This window comes from Oncorhynchus clarkii, chromosome 5, assembly GCF_045791955.1.
Source record: "Oncorhynchus clarkii lewisi isolate Uvic-CL-2024 chromosome 5, UVic_Ocla_1.0, whole genome shotgun sequence".
Classification (NCBI taxonomy): Eukaryota; Metazoa; Chordata; class Actinopteri; order Salmoniformes; family Salmonidae; genus Oncorhynchus; species Oncorhynchus clarkii.
Window position 1 is genome coordinate 62447961 of NC_092151.1, and position 22875 is coordinate 62470835.

Sequence of the window (22875 nt, forward strand, 5' to 3'; positions counted from 1 at the left end):
TTTTTTAGACCAGGTGATATGACCAGGGAAACCTCAAGGCTAGGTTGATTGGTTATGTTCATGCTATTTTCACTTGGACATAAAACTAAAGCGTCCTCTGTCTTTCTGCGCCTGATACATAGACCTGGGGTGGAGAGAGAAGGGAAAGGAAAGAGTATAGTATGGGATCATAACAGAGCATGAATGTGGGGGGAGGGGAGAGGTCTGGCTGCAGAGAGAGAGAGAGAACATGTGTTGAGAGAGGGAGAGCGCATAGCGAGGTCTAAGTTTGTTTGATGACGATATCCATAGTGATTAATCAATCAATCAATCAAATGTTTTTATAAAGCCCTTTTTACATCAGCAGATGACACAAAGTGCTGTACAGAAACCCAGCCTAAAACCCCAAACAGCAAGCAACGCAGATGTAAAAGCACGGTGGCTAGGAAAAACTCCCTATAAAGGCAGGAACCTAGGAAGAAACCTAGAGAGGAACCAGGCTCTGAGGAGTAGCCAGTTATCTTCTGGCTGTGCCGGGTGGAGATGATACAAGTACATGGCCATTTAAGGTCAGATTTTTCTTCAAGATGATCACAGTGGTTGTAGAGGGTGCAACAGGTCAGTACCTCAGGAGTAAATGTCAGTTGGCTTTTCATAGTCAAGCATTCAGAGGTCGAGACAGCAGGTGCGGTAGAGAGAGTGTCGAAAACAGCAGGTCCTGGACAAGGTAGCACGTTCGATGAACAGGTCAGCGTTCCCTACCCGCAGGCAGAACAGTTGAAACAGGAGCAGCAGCACGACCAGGTGGACTGGCTACAGGCAGGAGTCATCAGGCCAGGTAGCCCCGAGGCATGATCCTAAGGCTCAGGTCCTCCAGGAGAGGAGGGAGAGAGAATTAGAGGAAGCATACTTAAATTCACACAGGACACCAGATTAGACAGGAGAAATAACACAATAAATAACAGACTGACCCTAGCCTGCGGGCACATACTGTAGACTAATGCAGCATAGATACTGGAGACTGAGTCAGGGGTGGGTCGGGGGACATAGTGGTTCCATTCAATTGACTGATTAAGAGAAAGGAGAAAAACTATATGAGTTAATAGCTTGATAGTTTGATAGTGTGATAGTTTGTATTTTCCATAAATTACCACGAAGATACACATCCTTTGAATGATTCAATGGTTTTAATAATCTTGACAAAGGGCAAAATATTTGAAAACTAAGTGGTTAAGCGGGCATTGTGCACATATACATATGTTATAGACAGCTTATATTCTTCATATAGCATGTCTTTCTGACGGCTAGCACTATGATGTTATTCCTTTTTTTCTTTTACCCCTTTTTCGTGGTATCCAACTGGTAGTTACAGTCTTGTCTCATTGCTGCAATTCCCGCACAGACTCGGGAGAGGCGCAGGTCGAGAGCCGTGCGTCCTCCGAAACACAAACCAGCTTCTTAACACAATGCCCGCTTAACCCGTAAGCCAGCAATGTGTCGGAGGGTGACCGTGTCAGCGTGCATTGCACCCAGCATAGGAGTCACTAGAGCGCGATGGGACAAGAACATCCTGGCCGGCCAAACCCTCCCCTAACCCGGACGACGCTAGGTCAATTGTGCACCGCCCCATGGGCCTCCCGGTCATGGCTGGCTGCGACAGAGCCTGGACTCAAACCAGGATCTCTAGTGGCACAGCTAGCACTATGATGCAGTGTCTTAGACCACTGTGCCACTTGGGAGGCAGGTTTTATGTTATTCTAATGTCTGTCTTATAATTTCTACTGAACAAATACATAAAACACAACATGCAAAGTGTTGGTCCCATGTTTCATGAGCTGAAATAAAAGATCCCAGAAATGTTCTGTATGCACAAAAAGCTTATTTCTCTCCAATTTTGTGCATACAAGGCCACTCTAAAATGTGCAGTTTTGTCACACAACACCACAGATGTATCAAGTTTTGAGGGAGCATGCAATTGGCATGTTGACTGCAGGAATGTCCACAAGAATTGTTGCCAGAGAATTGAATGTTAATTTCTCTACCATAAGCTGCTTCCAACGTCATTTTAGAAAATTTGGCAGTATGTCCATCTGGCCTCACAACCGCAGACCACGTGTAATCACGCCTGCCCAGGACCTCCACATCCGGCTTCTTCACCTGCGGGATCGTTTGAAACCAGCCACCCGAACAGCTGATGAAACTGAGGAATATTTCTGTCTGTAATAAAGCCCTTTTGTGTGGAAAAACTCATTCTGATTGGCTGGGCCTGGCTCCCAAGTGTGTGGGCCTGCGCCCTCCCAGGCCCACCCACGGCTGTGCCCCTGTCCAGTCATGTGAAATCCATAGATTAGGGCCTAATGAATTTATTTCAATTGACTGATTTCCTTATATGAACTGTAACTCAGTAAAATCGTTGAAATTGTTGCATTTATATTTTTGTTCAGTATATGTGAGAGCCTCTGCCTTAAACCTTGGCATAGCACTTGCTATGCCAAGGAATGCTATGACCACCATTAATAAATTCAGACTGGGTATCATATGGATGGCCATAGCTGATGACGACTATCTGTGTTTATGGTATAAGTTGTGACCAAACAGGACAGTTAGAAAGCAAGGATTTTGTATGGAAATTATTAAAGGCGTTAACCAAATATCTAACTCTCTATTCAGAGAAAGAGGGATGGGCTGCCAATAGGAGATATAGGTAAATAATCATGTGTGTCCCCTGGGTAGGAGAGCCTCGGCAGCACAGTCTGCATTAATTAGTCCCAGAGACAGTCTGTGGAATGTAGTAGGGTTATTGCCTAGAAAAAAATGCACATATGGGTCATAAATACCTTTACTAACACACTGAACACATTGACAGAAGACAGGATTTTTTTTTTAAATCCCGCTGTCAAAGAACATCTGACTCACTTATCTGACAACCACTTGAACAATCCTGTCTTAAGGTATCTATTAATCAAAAAGACAAATTCTAACAGATGGAAACATCTGTTTGAAAATGAATTGCCAGAAAAAAATATATTTTTCCAGTATTGGGCCCTGGGTAAGAATAGTGCTGTTGTCAGTGTTAACAATGAGATTTGTAAGCCCTCCAAGTAGTTTGTAGTAACAGCTGGGCCTGACACGGAGAGCATGTACAAGGGCAGCCAGAGTGAAGACGGAGGGGGTGGAATTAAACAAATAATATCTGAGAACCGTCAACTAACGGATAATAAACGTGAATTCATACAATATTGAGAGTGGATAGTGAACTCCAAGAATTATAGGTGGAATGGAAGAGGCATTGCATAGAATTGTAAATGAGGTATACATTTTTGTCAAGAGTACCTATAAATGTTGTATCAATACTGTGTGTTGCAGACAAATAGAGCAGCATGATTTTAAATCACATAATGTAACCATCACTCATGTTGCAGTGAGTTGTTTTTAGTAATAGGTTATATAATGGTATCATGACAGTCCCAGAATATTATCATCATCATTGTCACTGTAAGAAAAAAATGGATACCAAAATATCCAGTATATAATATACCATTTTAAAATACATTAATAGTACAATAGATAGACCACATAGAATGTATTTGGAAAGGGAGACTGCCTTATTTGCCCCCATAACTTCCTTCAAGCCATTCCCCGCCTCCTCTCTGTAATTAACGACAGATGCACATGGAACATTTGCATATGTCTTGCACATTGGTGCTAATCGGTCATATATTTGTGCACATGTATCAAATATTAATACGTGTATGAACCTTTGAATATTGATCAATTCATGTAAGTAATAAGTGTGTACTAAGTGTACTAATTATGCAATTTTAGATGTATTACAGCACAGAAACAAATAAAGAAAGGGGAATTATCCACTCCTGGGACAACATGGAATGAAGCACTGTAATCAAATCAAATTTTATTGGTCGCATATACATATTTAGCAGATGTTTTTGCGGGTGTAGCGAAATGCTTGTGTTCCTAGCACCAACAGTGCAGTAATATCTAACCATTCACAACAATACACACATATCTAAAAGTAAAATAATGGAATTAAGAAATATATAAATATTAGGATGCCACTGTTCTTTGTTCCATTTTACACTGAACCTATGGTAGCATTTACCTTTCCTTTTTATGTTCTGTGGTTTGGTGCTACCTGTCTCAACAGTCTCTTACATCGTTTGTCACATCCAGCCCTCTTCCCCAGCATCCTCTCTGTTCAGTCTATAGGAAGCCACTCATGCAAACCACATCACCTGGTTATATCACACAGCAGTGAGACAAGCTGCTCACTACCTTACACACTGAGTGCCTCACAGCCAATGGCTGCATAACGGTAGAGGCTTTGGTTTGGGTGTGGGGGAAGGGCAGAGGTGCATAGGGTTCTGATCACACAAGAAACTAGGCCAAGGGCGACAACCCCTTAAACTCTAGCTCCTCCCATCACTGCAACTTATTACAGTGTCATGACAATCACTTGCAAAAATGTAATTAACCAGACATAAAAAACTATTTGATCCACAACACGTGTGTTTAGAGAATAAACCGTACCTATTTTGGGGATGATGCATAATTTGGTACCTCTTGAAAGCCATGCTCCAATGAAAGGGTGGATGGTAGCAGGTTATATGGATTGATAGCATTGGCTGGGTGCCTGTGTTCTGAGTCTATCTCTGCAGAAGGAAGGGGAGGAGAGAGGGACCTATCTGTTGTGCTCTCTGTGCTCATGGTAAACAGAACCCCACAGAGCCGAAACTGTCCAAACTCAGGCTCCCACCTGTGTAATACCAGCAAGGTGCAGAGAGAAGAGCAAGTGTTTAAAAAGCTACAAGGTCAGCTAGCTATGGGGAAACACACAAGGTTAACATTGAATGTGATGTGAAGACACCTCCAATTAAAACAGTTGGTACATCATGTAACCTCATGGTAGACAAAGAACCCTCATGTGAACACAAATGTGTTATATATTATATTTCTTATAAAATACTGGGGCAGAGCTCCATAGAGCGGATTGTGGATTGACCTTAAAATGTATCTCACAGACATCCCAGAGCTAAATTGAACACAATGTTGAATGTCACAGACAATAACAAATCAACAGTGTATTTACAAAAAACACAAACCCCATTGCCCTCCCGGTTTTCAGATGAGGTGGTTTCCTGACCACTGTATTTCTCTTGTGATTTCTATGTCACCCCTTCTGCCATCTTGGAATCCCATTATTGCGCAGTAGTTCCTAGGGTAGCCCCTGTTCTGCCACCCACGCCTTCAGGTACAGTTAACAGAACACTGGCTTCCTGTTTACAAAACCAGGCAGGCACATCAGAACCCCACCACGGAGCAGACTTGCAGTCGCATGAGCAAGAGCAAGAAGGAGAGCAAAAATGTGGCAGTGTAATGAAAGAGGGAGAAATATAACTGGGTTGAGAGAGAAATCGAGGTCCCTGGCAATATCAACACTGCCCAATCTTTGGTCTCTTGACATTTTGTAAATATAATGTAATAAATAGTCAGATACTGAGTAGGAGGTGTAGGAAGGCAAAGTCATATAATTTCAATCAAATCAAGGTTTGAATCGACTTAAAAATCAATTGGAGCAGGCATGTCAGGGAGAGGACAGAAGGAGGAAAAGAAGGAGAGAAAGGGAGATGGATGGGAGCGAGTGGGGGAGGGAGACAGAGATTGTTGGTGTCGTGGGAGCACAGGAACAACAATAACAGCAGTGTGTGTGTGTCTGTGTGAGTGAGTGAGTGCCTGTGTGTGTGTGTGTGTGTGTGTGTGTGTGTGTGTGTGTGTGTGTGTGTGCGTGCGTGCGTGCGTGTGTGTGAAAGCGAGAGAGTGGAAGTGGGGGGTATTATTGCTCACAAAAGTGATGAAATGACATCTCCTCTACTCCACAACACAGCTGCTGCAGCAGTAGAACACATTCTGACAAGATACCTGACCTTTTTCTGTTTTCTCCCTGACACACGTCAGGTCATAACTGTGTTTGCCAGTGTATTCGGATCCACTTAACTATGTCTAATGTTCTCCCATTACAAACACACCATACTTATACTCTATTGTTGAACACAACCTTTTTCTTTCAATACATGACCTTTGTTTAGGTTAAAATTACATCAGCAAAATATAACAAAAATGCTTAGGGCTATATTTAGTCTATCACTGAAGCATTACAGATTGCGCAATAGAAATGTAAAGGTAATTTTCGATAGAGCCAACATATTCAGCATTTACTGTGAATCCAGTCTCCGCTAACATAGGATCAATCCCTTTAAATTTCAATCACGCTGTAACGCTGAACTTCTGCGATACGGATTGAATAGAGCCCTTAGTCTATCTTTCTTTGATCAAGTACATTTTGCTATTCTACCAAAAATGTTGTAACCTCTATGTACCATTTTGTTATTGGATAAAATATCAGAAATAATTCTCAAGTGTATGACCCCAGGTAATAACTGATTTATAAAGTTAAATTAATGTAAGTAATTCAGGTATTGGGCCCTCTTTTCATTGGTTCTCTATATTAGTTTATACTTTTTGTATCCCCTCCCCCCTTTCTTTGCAGATTAGAATTAATTAGCAATCAAAGAGCCTCCAGAGAGCTCAGGCTCTTAATTACCTCCTCATTTACATTTTTGCATATTAATGACTGCAGAGTTTTGGTGGGGTTTTTGCCGCAGTGGTTTAAAGGCACCTCAGTCCTCTCCTCTAGGGAAGGGAATGGCCAGAGGCGAGGCTCCAAGCCTCTCCCGTCCCCCAGAATGCTTCCTTGTGGGAGTTGGGCAGAGTGGGAGTGGACGTGGAGCTGGGCGGCAGGGTGCAGGGGTTAAGGATCAATGTCCCTGATCAACATAAGAAAGAACATATGTCTTCTGCAGCGCCTAATTATTGTTATATTGAGGACTTAGGGTATACTTTTTTCAGATCAGGTGCCTGAGAGGAGAACTGTCTCGGCATGTATATCACAGAGATACATATGTGAAAGGACTGAATGTATCATGTTCAACCACATGTAAAGGACGGGGAATTTGTATGCCCACAGAACAAAGTGTCTATGAGGAAAATGAAGATAGCAGGTTTCCCTGTTTCTCTGTAAATGAACAACATTTATAAGTGTTCATTGTAAAAACACCAGGGAGCCCAACTACCTCGGGTCATAACGAAGACGAAACACAAACGCACACCAGCGCACACACACATATGCACGTACACATGCACACACTCAAAGTGGTGTCACCAGAGACGCTAGACAACAGCTCCCAGGCATTTCTTACCCCCCCATGATGCTGTGCCTCTTATCCAATATGTTTAGACTATAACACATGGGCCTGAACATGGAAAATAACACCATATCCTACTGTGTCGGAGATACCTTACTCATTTCTTAGTCGTGTCAAGCCTAAAGACATTCTGCACTTCCTTGTAGTCATGAATTTGTTTTAGTATAGTGTACTGTAAGTGTACTCCATTCATGTTTTGTTATTTTAATATAGATTATGTAAGCTTCAAGTATTCCTGAAAAATACTAGATCCATTATGGGGCGGCAGGTAGCCTAGTGGTTAGGGCGTTGGACTAGTTACCGGAAGGTTGCAAGATCGAATCCCCGAGCTAAAAAGGTAAAAATCTTTCGTTCTGCCCCTGAACAGGGTAGTTAACCCACTGTTCCTGGGCCCTTGTTGAAAATAAGATTTTGTTCTTAAGTGACTTGCCGAGTTAAATAACGGTAAAATAAAAAAAGGATACCTAAAAAATCCCACATACTCTCGATGTTAACGAAAATCTTTTCCAAATTGGAAGAAATTGTCCTTATCCCCTAAGACCATGAACTTCTACAAATGCACCATTGAGTGCATTCTGTCGGGCTATCACCGCCTGGTATGGCAATTGCACCGCCCGCAACCGCAAGGCTCTCCACAGATGTGAGGCAGAGCTCGGTTTGTGGTTTTGGAAAGTATTGAAAGTCTCTATAGAAAGACTCAATAGAACACTCTAAAAGTGTTCCATTGACAAAGTTTAGTTACTAGCTAACTTACTAGCTTTTAAATTTGGATCCCATGACACGGTTAGCATCAGTTGCTGGGATTGCTACGATCTGTCCAGGGATCCTGCAAACCAAAAGTCTGAAGATCTGCTTGGCATAGCAGCTAGCCTAGCTGCTAACTAGCTATCAAGCTAGCAAGGTTTTCTTGAAAGCTTGAACACAGCCCACAACAGGATTAGCCCTTGTGACTGGTACTGCTAATTGTCCCGTGCTTGTGGCTGTTTAAATCCCTGCTGCTTGTTGCTGTTTCCATCTGCGCTGTGACCTGCCCTGTCTGGAACTGCATGGAGTAAAATGAAATCAAATTGTATTCGTCACATGCTTCATAAACAACAGGTCTGGACTAACAGTGAAATGCTTACTACCAGTGTTAGCCTACGTTGCTACCATGTAATCCAAAGCCAAAGCCGGTGGGAGTAATATGTTTCTCTATCACAGGTGAAGGATCTTTTAGATGAACAAAAATGGTTCTACAACCAGTTGTTAAAACAACAGCTAAATAGCTTCAAGAGCTTTGTCCAAATACTGATGGACTAAGCTAATAAAAGAACGGACAATCTGACCAGATCTAATGTGTTATATTCTCCTACATTCATTTCACATTTACACAAACTTCAGTGTTTCCTTTCAAATGGTACCAAGAATATGTACAGTGCCTTGCGAAAGTATTCGGCCCCCTTGAACTTTGCGACCTTTTGCCACATTTCAGGCTTCAAACATAAAGATATAAAACTGTATTTTTTTGTGAAGAATCAACAACAAGTGGGACACAATCATGAAGTGGAACGACATTTATTGGATATTTCAAACTTTTTTAACAAATCAAAAACTGGGCGTGGGCGTGCAAAATTATTCAACCCCTTTACTTTCAGTGCAGCAAACTCTCTCCAGAAGTTCAGTGAGGATCTCTGAATGATCCAATGTTGACCTAAATGACTAATGATGATAAATACAATCCACCTGTGTGTAATCAAGTCTCCGTATAAATGCACCTGCACTGTGATAGTCTCAGAGGTCCGTTAAAAGCGCAGAGAGCATCATGAAGAACAAGGAACACACCAGGCAGGTCCGAGATACTGTTGTGAAGAAGTTTAAAGCCGGATTTGGATACAAAAAGATTTCCCAAGCTTTAAACATGCCAAGGAGCACTGTGCAAGCGATAATATTGAAATGGAAGGAGTATCAGACCACTGCAAATCTACCAAGACCTGGCCGTCCCTCTAAACTTTCAGCTCGTACAAGGAGAAGACTGATCAGAGATGCAGCCAAGAGGCCCATGATCACTCTGGATGAACTGCAGAGATCTACAGCTGAGGTGGGAGACTCTGTCCATAGGACAACAATCAGTCGTATATTGCACAAATCTGGCCTTTATGGAAGAGTGGCAAGAAGAAAGCCATTTCTTAAAGATATCCATAAAAAGTGGTGTTTAAAGTTTGCCACAAGCCACCTGGGAGACACACCAAACATGTGGAAGAAGGTGCTCTGGTCAGATGAAACCAAAATTGAACTTTTTGGCAACAATGCAAGACGTTATGTTTGGCGTAAAAGCAACACAGCTCATCACACTGAACACACCCTCCCCACTGTCAAACATGGTGGTTGCAGCATCATGGTTTGGGCCTGCTTTTCTTCAGCAGGGACAGGGAAGATGGTTAAAATTGATGGGAAGATGGATGGAGCCAAATACAGGACCATTCTGGAAGAAAACCTGATGGAGTCTGCAAAAGACCTGAGACTGGGACGGAGATTTGTCTTCCAACAAGACAATGATCCAAAACATAAAGCAAAATCTACAATGGAATGGTTAAAAAATAAACATATCCAGGTGTTAGAATGGCCAAGTTAAAGTCCAGACCTGAATCCAATCGAGAATCTGTGGAAAGAACTGAAAACTGCTGTTCACAAATGCTCTCCATCCAACTTCACTGAGCTCAAGCTGTTTTGCAAGGAGGAATGGGAAAAAAATTCAGTCTCTCGATGTGCAAAACTGATAGAGACATACCCCAAGCGACTTACAGCTGTAATCGCAGCAAAAGGTGGCGCTACAAAGTATTAACTTAAGGGGGCTGAATAATTTTGCACGCCCAATTTTTCAGTTTTTGATTTGTTAAAAAAGTTTGAAATATCCAATAAATGTTGTTCCACTTAATGATTGTGTCCCACTTGTTGTTGATTCTTCACAAAAAAATACAGTTTTATATCTTTATGTTTGAAGCCTGAAATGTGGCAAAAGGGGCCGAATACTTTCGCAAGGCACTGTATATCCTTGCTTCAGGTCCTGAGCTACAGGCAGTTAGATTTGGGTATGTCGTTTTAGGCGGAAATTGAAAAAAAGGGGCAGATCCTTAAGAGGTTGTTAAGAACAGTTTGCAGTTCTCCCAGAGGGAGGTGGATGTCCTGAAAGATACCTGCACCAAAATGACAAGAAACTCTAAGTCCACGCGAGATGACAGCACTATCTGTGAATTATTATTACAAATTACTGGGAAAATAGTCTATCTAGAGGGGCAATGCAGGAGGAATAACATCATTGTGGATGGCATACCAGAGTCCTCACATGAGAACTGAGCAAGTCTGAGGATAACATTTTTAAAAGGATCACTGAAACGGTGACAGACTCAGGCTGATAGGGGTCAAGTTCCAAAAGTTTAAGGATAAGATGGCTGTTCTGGAGAGAGCCAAGAACTTCAGAGGAACCATCTTCCTTATTAAAGAAGACTACTGTGAGCCAGAAGCGGAAATAACTTATCCCAGCCATAAAGGCTGTCAGAGAGAGTGGGGACATTGCTTACATCCACTAAGACAGGCTCATTGTCCACCCTCCCTCACAAAAGACAGGGAGGAGAGAAGGAGCCTAGCTTCTGGGTCAGTAGCTTCAGCCCCACATCACACACACAGACATACACCAACTGACACTCACAAGTGCCTGATTGACTGACCATTACCTGGAAAATGTTCTTGTCATGCTTTGTGTGTTTTTGTGTGTTTTTTTCTCCATATTATGTCTATCTCCAATATGTTACCCAGGAAAGAGCTAAAAATAGCCCATATTAATATATGTAAGCTCAGAAATTAGGTTAAGAAATCAGTAACTTCTTAACATCAGATAACATTAATATATTTGCCATCTCTGAGACTCACTTAGATTGCCAAAGAAAGTGGGGACATGGCCAACAGTATGTGGACATCCCTTCAAATAAGTGGATTCGGATATTTCAGCCACACCCGTTGCTGACAGGTGTATAAAATTGGGAACACAGCCATGCAATCTCCATAAACAAATATTGGCAGTAGAATGACCTGTAATGAAGAGCTCAGTGACTTTCAACATGGTACCGTCATAGGATGCCACCTTTCCAACAAGTCAGTTCGTCATATTTCTGCCCTGGTAGAGTTGTCTTCTGGCATCCGCCAAATCTGGGTTTGGTGGATGCCAAGAGAACGCTACCTGCCCAAATGTATAGTGCCAACTGTAATGTTTGGTGGAGGGGGAATAATGGTCTGGGGCTGTTTTCCATAGTTCGGGCTAGGCCCCTTAGTTCCAGTGAAGGGAAATCTCAAAGCTACAGCATCCAATGACATTCTAAACAATTCTGTGCTTCCAACTTTGTGGCAACAGTTTGGGGAAGGCCCTTTCCTGTTTCAGCATGGCAATGCCCTTGTGCACAAAGCGAGGTCCATACAGAAATGGTTTGTTGAGATTGGTGTGGAAGAACTTGACTGGCCAGCACAGAGCCCTGACCTCAACCTCATCGAACACCTTTGGGATGAATACCTATGAATGCCTACTGCGAGCCAGGCCTAATCGCCCAACATCAGCGCCCAACCTCACTAATGCTCTTGTGGCTGAATGAAAGCAAGTCCCCGCAGCAATGTTCCAACATCTAATGGAAAGCCTTCCCAGAGGAGTGGAGGCTGTTATAGCAGCAAAGGGGGTACCAACTCTATATATAACATCTACAGAAGAAACAGGAATGCCTATGGTGTAGGTGTTGCTGTACATGTTCAGAGCCATATTCCTGTACAGCTTAGAGAGAATCTCATGCCTAATGCTGTTGAAGTGTTATGGTTGCAGTTTCACCAACCTCATCTAAAGCCTCTTCTTTGGGGGTGCTGCTATAGGCCACCAAGTGCTAACATTCATTATCTGGATAATATGTATGCAATGCTTGATAATGTGTGTGATGTTAACAGAGAGGTCTATATTCTAGGTGACTGGTTTTCATCAAGCTGTCCGCTCAAGAGGAAGCTGCTCACTGTAACCAGTGCAATTTTACCAATGCTGCAGAACTCTGCTCTGAAGTTGTATCCATACCCATTGGATGTACTAACCATAATATAGTTCCAAAAGCTGGGCCTAAAATAGAGTTTAAGAGATAATACAAAACTTTTGGTACTAATTGTTATGTTGAAGATACAAAAAATATTTGTTGGTCTAATGTGAATAATATAGAGCATCCAGACCGCGCACTTGATCAAATCAAATGTTATTTGTCACATGCGTCGAATAAAACAGGTGTTGAACTTCCTGTGACATGCTTAATTACAAGCCCTTAACCAATAATGCAGTTAAGAAAATAGAGTTAAGAAAATATTTACTAAATTAACTAAAGTCAAAAAATGTAATAAAAAAAGTATAATATAAAGTAACACAATAAAATAACATTCATTAGGCTATATAAAGTGGGTACCGGTACCGAGTCAATGTACAGGATAGTCAAGGTAATTTGTACATGTAGGTAGGGGTAAAGTGACTATGCATAGATAATAAACAGTGAGTAGCAGCAGTGTAAATACAAAGGAGGGGGGTGTGTCAATGCAAATTGTCCAGGTGGCCATTTGATTAATTGTTAAGCAGTCTTGTGGCTTGGGGGTAGAGGCTGTTATGGAGCCTTTTGGACCTAGACTTAGCGCTCCAGTAACTCTTGCTGTGCGGTAGCAGAGAGAACAGTCGATGACCATTTTTTGGGCCTTCCTCTGACACCACCATCATAAGGTCCTGAATGGCAGGAAGCTTGGCCCCAGTAATGTACTGAGCCGTACGCACTACCCTCTGTAGCGCCTTACGGTTGGATGCCGAGCAGTTGCCTTACCAGTTGCCATTTCCTGGTGTGTTTGGACCATGATAGTTTGTTGGTCATGTGGAACTCAGCCCTCCTTTTCCTGTAGTCCATGATCATCACCTTTGTCTTGCTTACGTTGAGGGAGAGATTGTTATCCTGGCACCACACTGCCAGGTCTCTGACCTCCTCCCTATAGGCTATCTCACCATTGTCGGTGATCAGGCCTACCACCGTTGTGTCATTAGCAAACTTAATGATGGCCATGCAGTCGTGGGTGAACAGGGAGTACAGGAGGGAACTAAGCACACACCCATGAGGGGCCCCCATGTTGAGGATCAGCGTGGTAGATGTGTTGTTGCCTACCCTTACCACCTGGGGGCGGCCCGTCAGGAAGTCTGGGATCCAGTTGCAGAGGGAGGTGTTTAGTCCCAGGGTCTTTAGCTTAGTGATAAGCTTTGTGGGCACCCTGGTGTTGAACACTGAGCTGTAGTCAATGAACAGCATTATCACATAGGTGTTCCTTTTGTCCAGGTGGGAAAGGGCAGTGTGGAGTGCGATTGAGATGGCGTCATCTGTGGATCTGTTGGGGCGGTATGCGAATTGGAGTGGGTCTAGGGTTTCCGGGATGACGGTGTTGATGTGAGCCATGACCAGCCTTTCAAAGCACTTCATGGCTACTGACGTGAGTGCTACGGATCGGTAGTAATTTAGGCAGGTTACCTTTGCTTTCTTGGACACAGGGACTATGGCGGTCTGCTTGAAACATGTAGGTATTACAGACTCTTAGGGAGAGGTTGAAAATGTCAGTGAAGACACTTGCCAGTTGGTCCTCGCATGCTCTGAGTACACGTCATGGTAATCTGTCTGGCCCTGCGGCCTTCTGAATGTTGACCTGTTTAAAGGTCTTGCTTACATCGGCTACGGAGAGCACGGTCACACAGTCGTCCGGAACAGCTAGAGCTCTCATGCATGCTTCAGTGTTGCTTCCCTCGAAGTGTACTGCGTAATAGTTTGCAAGCCCTGCTACATCCAACGAGCGTCAGTTCCGGTGTAGTTCTGTATTGACGCTTTGCCTGTTTGATGGTTTGTCTGAGGGCATAGCAGGATTTTTAATAAGAGTCCAGATTAGTGTCCCACTAAGCGGCAGCTCTAGCCTTTTGCTCGGTGCGGATGTTGCCTGTATGGCTTCTGGTTGGGATATGTACGTACGGTCACTGAGGGGACGACGTCGTAGATGCACTTATCGACTATTAAACAGCTTCAATCTCCAGGCCATCAGGCTGGTAAACAGTCATCACTAGCTGGCCTCCGCCCAGTACCGTGCCCTGAAACTTAGACACTGTCACTAGCCAGCACTTTAGAGACTGCTGCTCTAAGTACATAGTCATTGAACACTGGTCACTTTAATAAATGTTTACATACTGTATTCTAGTCTTGGCTCATCCAATATAACTACTGCTGCACATACCTTTTCTACTCATATACTGTCCATACATCCCATATATACATTTATATAACATACTATGACATTGCTCGTTCTGATATTGCTCTTTCTGATATTTCTTCATTTATTTTTTGTTACTTTTTGGATTATGTGTGTATTGTTTTGTAATGCTAGATATTACTGCACTGTTGGAGCTAGAAAACACAAGCATTTTGCTGCACGTGTGATAGGGAAAAGGGAATCAGAGAGGTGCGGGGGCTGCCATAATCGAAATCCACATCTTTGGTGCCCGGTGGGTGGGTTAACTGCCTTGCTCAGGGGCAGAACGACAGATTTCTACCTTGTCAGCTCGGGAATTCGATCCATCAACCTTTCAGTTACTGGCCCAATGCTCTAACCACTAGGCTACCTGCTAACGTCTACAATTCTATGTACATGACCAATACAGTATGTAGGAAATCAAATAAAAATGTATGACATCATGGGCTAAAGCTAGGAAGCATATACTGTATAACCACATGAATAACACAAGAGAATGCAAACACACTGACACACATTCGCACAGTGGGCTCTTAAGCCTTGTTCACATTGGTTTGAATGACTCCAATCCAATTTTTGGGGAGTATGTTCTTTTTCCTGCAGTCTGAACAGCCAAAAAGCACATGGAATCGGATATTTGAAGCCACATTTCAAACCACCTTCGAAGTCTGATTTCTGGCTATGCGACTTGTGTCTGAACGGTCAAATCTGATTTATTTGCCCTGAAGTGGTTTTTAGACTGTTACTTGGCATATCTTGTTGCTTGCTACTCTGTTGACAGTTTGACAAGAACATGTGGTAGCTAACTAGCTTGATAATTGTTTACAAACAAATGAGTGAATGTGCTAGAAAGCTAAACAGCTACCTACCCAGTTGACTGCTGAGGCTAGCCAAAAATGACTCAATTTGAAATTCACCATATCCTTTAAGGCTTTAAAAGGCGTTCTGACACTTTGATTTTGAACATTCAAAGCAACTGGGAAACATCCATGGCAGGTATTGTTGTCACCTTAGCTTGCTGCTTAACTTCTGAGTGATAGGAACCATGAGCATCACCACCGTCCACCCTTCGTAGCTATGACAACTTGTGAAGCCATGCCAGCAAATGACTGCTGTCTGAACACACACAAATCCGATTTGGTCACTTGTAACTTGCCGTTTGGACATTCAGTATTCCAAAATGGATTTGAAAAACAAAATTGATTTGAGCAGTAAGGCCTGCAGTGTGAACATGTTTTAAGTCTGCTTAACTGTCATTAATGGAATATTAGATGTGTGTTAGTGTGTGTGTGTGGTGGGTGGGGCCGGGCTTAGCTGGGCCTGGGGACTGGATTGGGGCTGTTAGGGTGGGGTTAATGAGCTGTCACATAACCCGCTCACACCACAGGACAGCCTGAGGGAATCAGACACAGACAGACAGACACACGAAGACAGAGGACAGACAGCAGGCCTGTGTAAGCGGACATGGCGGAGTCCAAGACATTAGCAAACAGGGAGGAATGAATGTTAAACAAGAGTCAAAGTGCACACACTTCAGAATGTAAGAATAAAAAGCATCCAAAAACATAATGGTGGTTTGTTTATGTATTTGCTTAAGTGGGTAAAAATACAGTACTGTATTTGAATGTTCAGCATGGCTGGACCTCCTTCCGTTGTGGTGGATCCAGCAGAATGAAAAGCAGCACGTTCGTGTATGCAGTAGCAAGTACTGGGATCTAGAGATAGTTTTGGTACTCATGTGTGTCATTATAGAAAGTATACTGCCATCTTGTGGCGGGACTGATTCCCCGAGTACTGCATTTGGAAACTAGTTGAGGTGAGAGATCTTCACACCAGAATAAAATATAGTAATAATTTCTCTGATACCACATTGATAGATTAGGTACATGTGTAATTTATAATAATCTGAATTATTTTAAATTCACAAACATGTTGGATGATTCTGTATTTTTCAGTGGGACGATTTTAAAGTGAAGCAGATTTAGACTAAATTTAGATAATATAAATATCTTATTTTCTTTTAACCAGGACGCCAGACATTTTGGGATATATATATTAAAAAAAGAAAACAGAACAAAAACCGAAACAAATGGAATTATATGGTTTAGACTTTAAATTATATGGATTTGTAGTGGTCTCATGTACAATACAATATTTTTTTGTTGCCAAAAGTGCAAATCTCCAAAACCACCTATCCCCGTATAGCTTCTTCCAACAGACACTGATGGCCATTGTTAAGGAAAACAAGTTTTCGGAGTAGGACAGAGTTTTTAGCGTCCAAACTTGACAGACAGATTGAAATTCTCGGATGTAAAATGTTGACTGTCCCTCTCCCTCCACCCCCCTACGTCTCCCCACGCCAAGACTCAAAAGTGAGAATTAGAATCGTGTAAAGCCTAAAGACATTCTGCACTTCATTGTATTCATGCATGGGTTTTAGTGTAATTTACCATGAGTGTTCTCCAATCATCATGTTTTCTTTTAATATAGATTATGTTAGCTTCAAGCATTCCTGAATAACACTATCATCATTATACTCAAAAATCCCAAATAGATGTTATCTCAATGAAGATGAAGAATAAGTGGAAATTTGGACATGTTCCTACAGTATTAAATCACGAGCTGAGGATAGGATGCAAATAATGCATTCGCAAAGTACTCAGACCACTTGACCTTTTCCAAATGTTGTTACATTACAGCCTTATTCTAAAATGGATTAAATAAAAACAAATCCTCATCAATCTACAAATAATACCCCATAATGACGAAGTGAAAACAGTTATATATTTTTTTGCAAATGTATTAAAATAAAAACAGAAATACCTGTATTCAGACCCTTTGCTATGAGACTCGAAATTGAGCTCAAGTGCATACTGTTTCCATTGATCATCCTTGAGATGCTCCTACAAATTTACCGCCCACCTGCGGTAAATTCAATTTATTGGACTTTTTTATTTAACTAAACAAGCCAGTTAATAACAAATTCTTATTTACAATGACGGCCTACCCCAGCCAAACCCGGACGATGCCGGGCCAAATTGTTCGCCACCCCATGGGACTCCCAATCACGGCCGGATGTGATGCAGCCTGGATATGATTTGGAAAGGCACACACCTGTCTATGTAAGGTCCCACAGTTCACAGTGCATGTCCTAGAGCTGGCGTCCCGGCCAAACTGAGCAGTCGGGGGAGAAGGGTATTGTTCAGGGAGGTGACCAAGAACCCAATGGTCGCTCTGACAGCGCTCTAGAGTTCCGCTGTGGAGATATGAGAATTTTCCAGAAAGACAACCATCTCTGCAGCACTCCACCAATCAGGCCTTTATGGTAGTGGCCAGATCCTCAGTAAAAGGCACAACAGCCCGCTTGGAGTTTTCGAAAAGGCACCTAAAAGATTCTCTGGTCTGATGAAACCAAGATTGAACTCTTTGGCCTGAATGTCAAGCGTCACGTCTGGGGGAATCCTGGGACCATCCCTACAGCATTGGGGCAGGTAGCGTTCTCCTGACATCCTCCAAACACAGATTTGTCTGTCGGAATGCCAGATGGTGAAGTGTGATTCATCACTCCAGAGAACGCGTTTCCACTGCTCCAGAGTCCAATGGAGGCGAGCTTTACACCACTTCAGCTGACGCTTGGCATTGATCATGGTGATCTTAGGCTTGCGTGCAGCTGCTCGGCTGTGCTTTCAAAGGCATTTTGATACTCAGTAGTGAGTGTTGCAACCAAGGACAGACATTTTTTACGTTCTACACGCTTCAGCACTCGGCTGTCCCGTTCTGTGAGCTTGTGTGGCCAACCACTTCTCAGCTGAGCTGTTGTTGCTCCTAGAAGTTTCCACTTCACAATAACAGCACTTACAGTTGACCTGAGCAGCTCTAGCGGGGCAGAAATTTGACAAACTGACTTGCTGGAAAGGTGGCGTCCTATGATGGCGACACATTGAAAGTCACTGAGCTCTTCAGTAAGGCCATTCTACTGCAAATGCTTGTCTATGGAGATTGCATGGAGGTGTGTTCAATTTGTATACACGTGTCAGCAACGGGTGTGGCTGAAATAGCCAAATCCACTAATTGAAGGGATGTTAACATACTTTTGTATATATGGTGTATATAGCCACAAGGGCCTTTTATCAAGTACATTGCTCACCTCCTCCGTCATCTCTCCTCCTCCACTCAGTCAGCGAGGAGAGTGAACGTGGATGGAAATGCGCTTGCTTGAAATAAGAAGGTCCTTCTCCACTCAAGCGTCATTAGGCAAATTACGTTTACATGGGTGGATACCAAATAGATGTGTAAAGTGCTAAAAACAAAGTTAGTTGTGCAATACATTTTATAGATAAAACAATAAGTTGCATATTGTTTTTAACGTGTGCATGTTTTTCTTCTGGCAAAACAAAAGCTGATTCAAAGGGGGTGTGGCCGATTTCAAAACACTTCCGCGGTAGAATACACAGGAGTGTGTTCGATGAAAGGTGTCTATCGAGGTGGGGACCCCGCCGTTTGGATACTATCAAATTGACACACTCTTCGACCACTTAGCGGTTTCCGGGTCACAGAGAAGAGAGGACCGTCTTTTTCCGAACGAGAATTTCCCCAAGTGTATCCTAGCGGGGCCGTTTGGGTCGGGATAACGACATGTCACGTGATCCCGCTCACTCACCACAGGAAAGCCTGAAGGAATCGGGCACGGAAAGACAAGAGGAGTGTTAGTGGACACTGCAGGGTCCAAGACCATAGCAAACAGGGAGGAATTCATGTTAAGAGTCAAAGTACACATTTCACTTCATAATATGTTAGAAAGTATCAAAAAAACATAATGGTGGTGTGTTTCTTTCTTTGCTTAAGTAGCTAAATACGGTAAATTATTTGAATGGGTCTGCTTCCGCGGTGGTGGATCCAGCAGAATGAAAAGCAGCATTTTGTGTGTGTAGTACAGGTGCAGTAGCAAGTTACTAAAAGGTATCTAGTTTTAGTACTCGTGTGTCATTTTAGAAAGTATACTGCCATCTTGTGGGGGGGGGGGGGGACTTATGTCCTAAGCACTGCATGTGGAAAAAAGTTGTGGGAGCTCTTCATACCAAAATAAAATATTGTAATAATTTATTTGATACTACATTGATAGATTAAGTACATGTGTAGTTTATAATATTCTTAATTATTTGAAATTCACAAAGAGGTTGGATGATTGTGTATTTGTCAGTCGGACCGTTTTAAAGTGAAGCAGATTGACTAAATGTACATACATTGTAAAATGTACACATGTATGTAAACTATTACAGTACTTTGAAGTGTTTTTAGATCATATTTGATGAGAAATGGATAATTATGAAGGCTACTTGATGTGGTTTTAGTGTGTGGGCATAAAAAAAGAGAAACAATTTTCCTGACATTTGATGTAACAATAGCCAGAGACTTGCACCTGAATGCATTCTCTGTCTTTTCTTAGTAACAAACAAACACGAGCATGCACACAAAAAGTCGCAACCATTGTTTTTTTTTAATAGAAAGATCTTATTTTCTTTAAACCAGGACAACAGACATTTTTGGATATATTAAAAAAGAAAAACAGAACAAAAACCGAAACAAATGAAATTATATGGTTTAGATGGTATGGATTTAGTGGTCTCATATACAACACAATTTATTTTTGTAGCCAAAAGTGCAAATCTCCAAAACCACCTATCCCGCATAACTTCCAACAGACACTAACAGCCAATGTTCAAGGAAAATTACTTTAAAGAAGAGGATAGGGTTTTTAGCATCCAAGCCTGACAGACAGGAAATATTCTGCCCCCCCCAAATGTGCAGCAGAGTTCTAAACTAGTATGGATGATTATTGTCATTTTTGCAGTCAGAAATCATTCTGCAATGATAATAACTCTTCTCCCTCACACCTGCTATATGTCTACATACTATATTTTGCTAAAACTAATTTTGATTTGACAGAAGAAAAAAAAAAATCTATCGAGGCCAATCAATTAATCGATTCTGTAAAAAACCTTAAATCCAAAGGTGACAAAAAATGGCATAATCATTTGGTTGTGTCTATTTTATACCAGATCCAGCAATTTACTTTAACTACACAAGGGTTACTAGTGTAGGGCATAGACACCACATACATTAATGTGGCTACTACGTGTAAATGATGTGAGGGATACAAAATTAAACAGCTTTAAATCTGCATGTTTGACATTAAGTAGTACAGCACAGTTCGCCTTCTCAGAAAGCTTATGTTATGGAAGTTTCTGTGCAATGCAACTCTCCCAATGATTTTATATGACTTGTTTTCCAAATATATTTGAGATTGTATGTGGAGATAGGGAGACCTTGCCTTTACCCTTCCACTCGGAGTATCTATCTATCAGCTGAGACGGTGTGTGTGCCAGAAGTGTATGTATGGCCTTGTGGGGCGGCAGCTCGAATGGACCTAAACCCAAATATTCAAGTTTTCATTTTTCCATGAAGTTTTTGCATTTAAATAATCATCCATAATGAGAACAAGAATAATAACAATAGTAATAACCAAAAAAAACAACAGCACACAATATTCTGGATGGCCTTTTGCAAAGTGCTTTGTTACAATAGCAGAAGCTGAGACAGACAGGCAGTTGGATGGCCAGGTCTGGAAAGGCCCAACTCACTGTCAGACTGGGGGTGGTAGAAGGGGGGACGGACAGATTGAAACACTCGGCTGTAAAACGCTGACTGTTCATCTCCTTCCACCCCCTCCGTCTCCCCACGCCAAGACTCAAAAGTGGAAATTACAGTATGAAGTTATGGAATGTATCCTCTATTGGTTGGTGACTTCAAACCACAAGTCTCTCTCTCTCTCCCCCTCTGCCTCCTAGCTTCCCCTGCTGAGGGCCTGTGATCTGTAATCAAAGGCCAGTCAGTAGAGAAGTGGACACCAAGGTCTGGAGAGAGAAACCCCCCCCCCCTGTGCTTCTTATACCCAGCTACTTTTATACATTTCAACCTGATTAACACACACTTCTCAGCACTCTCCCTCCCACAGACAAGCTTTTGAGTCAACATTAACAATAGTAACGGGGGGGGGGGGGGGGGGTCAGTCACATGGCAATGGGGAACCAACTGTTCCGCACTCCTTGTTTTGAAAACCATTTTCTTTAAACATTGGTACAATTTGCCAATTGTACATGGAAGGCAAAGAAAGAGATGTTAATTCTGAATCAAACCACAAACTGAACAGAAACAGGAACACCATGTATTTCAGTGTTGTTTTTCAACTTAGAAGCACAGAAAAATAGATCAACATTCCCCATCACCAGTTCCACAATTTTGCTACATCATATCATTCCCAGTGAAACACAACAAGATGGGGCAACCTGAACCATTGCACCGCAACCCTGATCTAGTCTCTCCCATGTCGTCGCTGCTGACCAATTTGGTCCAGTCCCTTCCCACCCCAATCCTGACCCTCCCACGTTGTGCAAACCATTGTAGCCCACTGACGTAGAGAAACTCCTAAACTGGCCAACCAACCAGCCAACAGCCTCTCTGGCCCCAGGGATGGCTGTGTAAGTGCCAGTGCCACGCTGTGCATTATGCCATACTACATATGTCATCCTCAACTTGCTGTGCTTCACCAGCCTGGACATTCAGGTGTGCAGCACCACTAACAAAACACACTCCTCCAACCACCACCCACTCCTGTCCCATGATTATTACAATTATCATTGTTATCAAATGTTTTGTGTCGTTTTTAATGCTTTCAGACATTTTATTTTGTGTCATAGTGAATTAGGAACAAAACATCTGGTGGATTTTGGATTAACCCCAACGATACGTCTTCTCTTTAAGGAGTTGTGAGACATCTCAGCGTAACGTGTTGGAGTAACAGTGGTCTAGGGCGGAGGCTGGGAGGTCTCAGCAGGAATGGGAGCATAGGACCACGAAGGAGGAGAGAGCTACACCACTGCATCACCCAGTAGTATGTTTCTCTCACAGGGACACTTCTCACAATAACCAATTCATTCAAGTAAGTCATAGTAGTTTGGTCAAACACTACAGTGGGAGTTGGATTGAGAGTGTGGCTCACTAGAGATCAGCTTCCAGACAGTTTAATATATATTGTCTTTTGATTCTGTCCCCCACCTGCCAATCGTCCCAATGTTCAGTATGGAAAGGTTTACAGCCACACTCAACATCCACATTTTAAACTCTAACTATGTGGAGCCTCAGACTTCTACTGGACCCATTAAACAAAGCTTAGTCCTCAGACAAGGCCAGAGAGTCCCAGGGACACTCACTCTAACTGAAGGACACCTGAATACATCTAGACCTT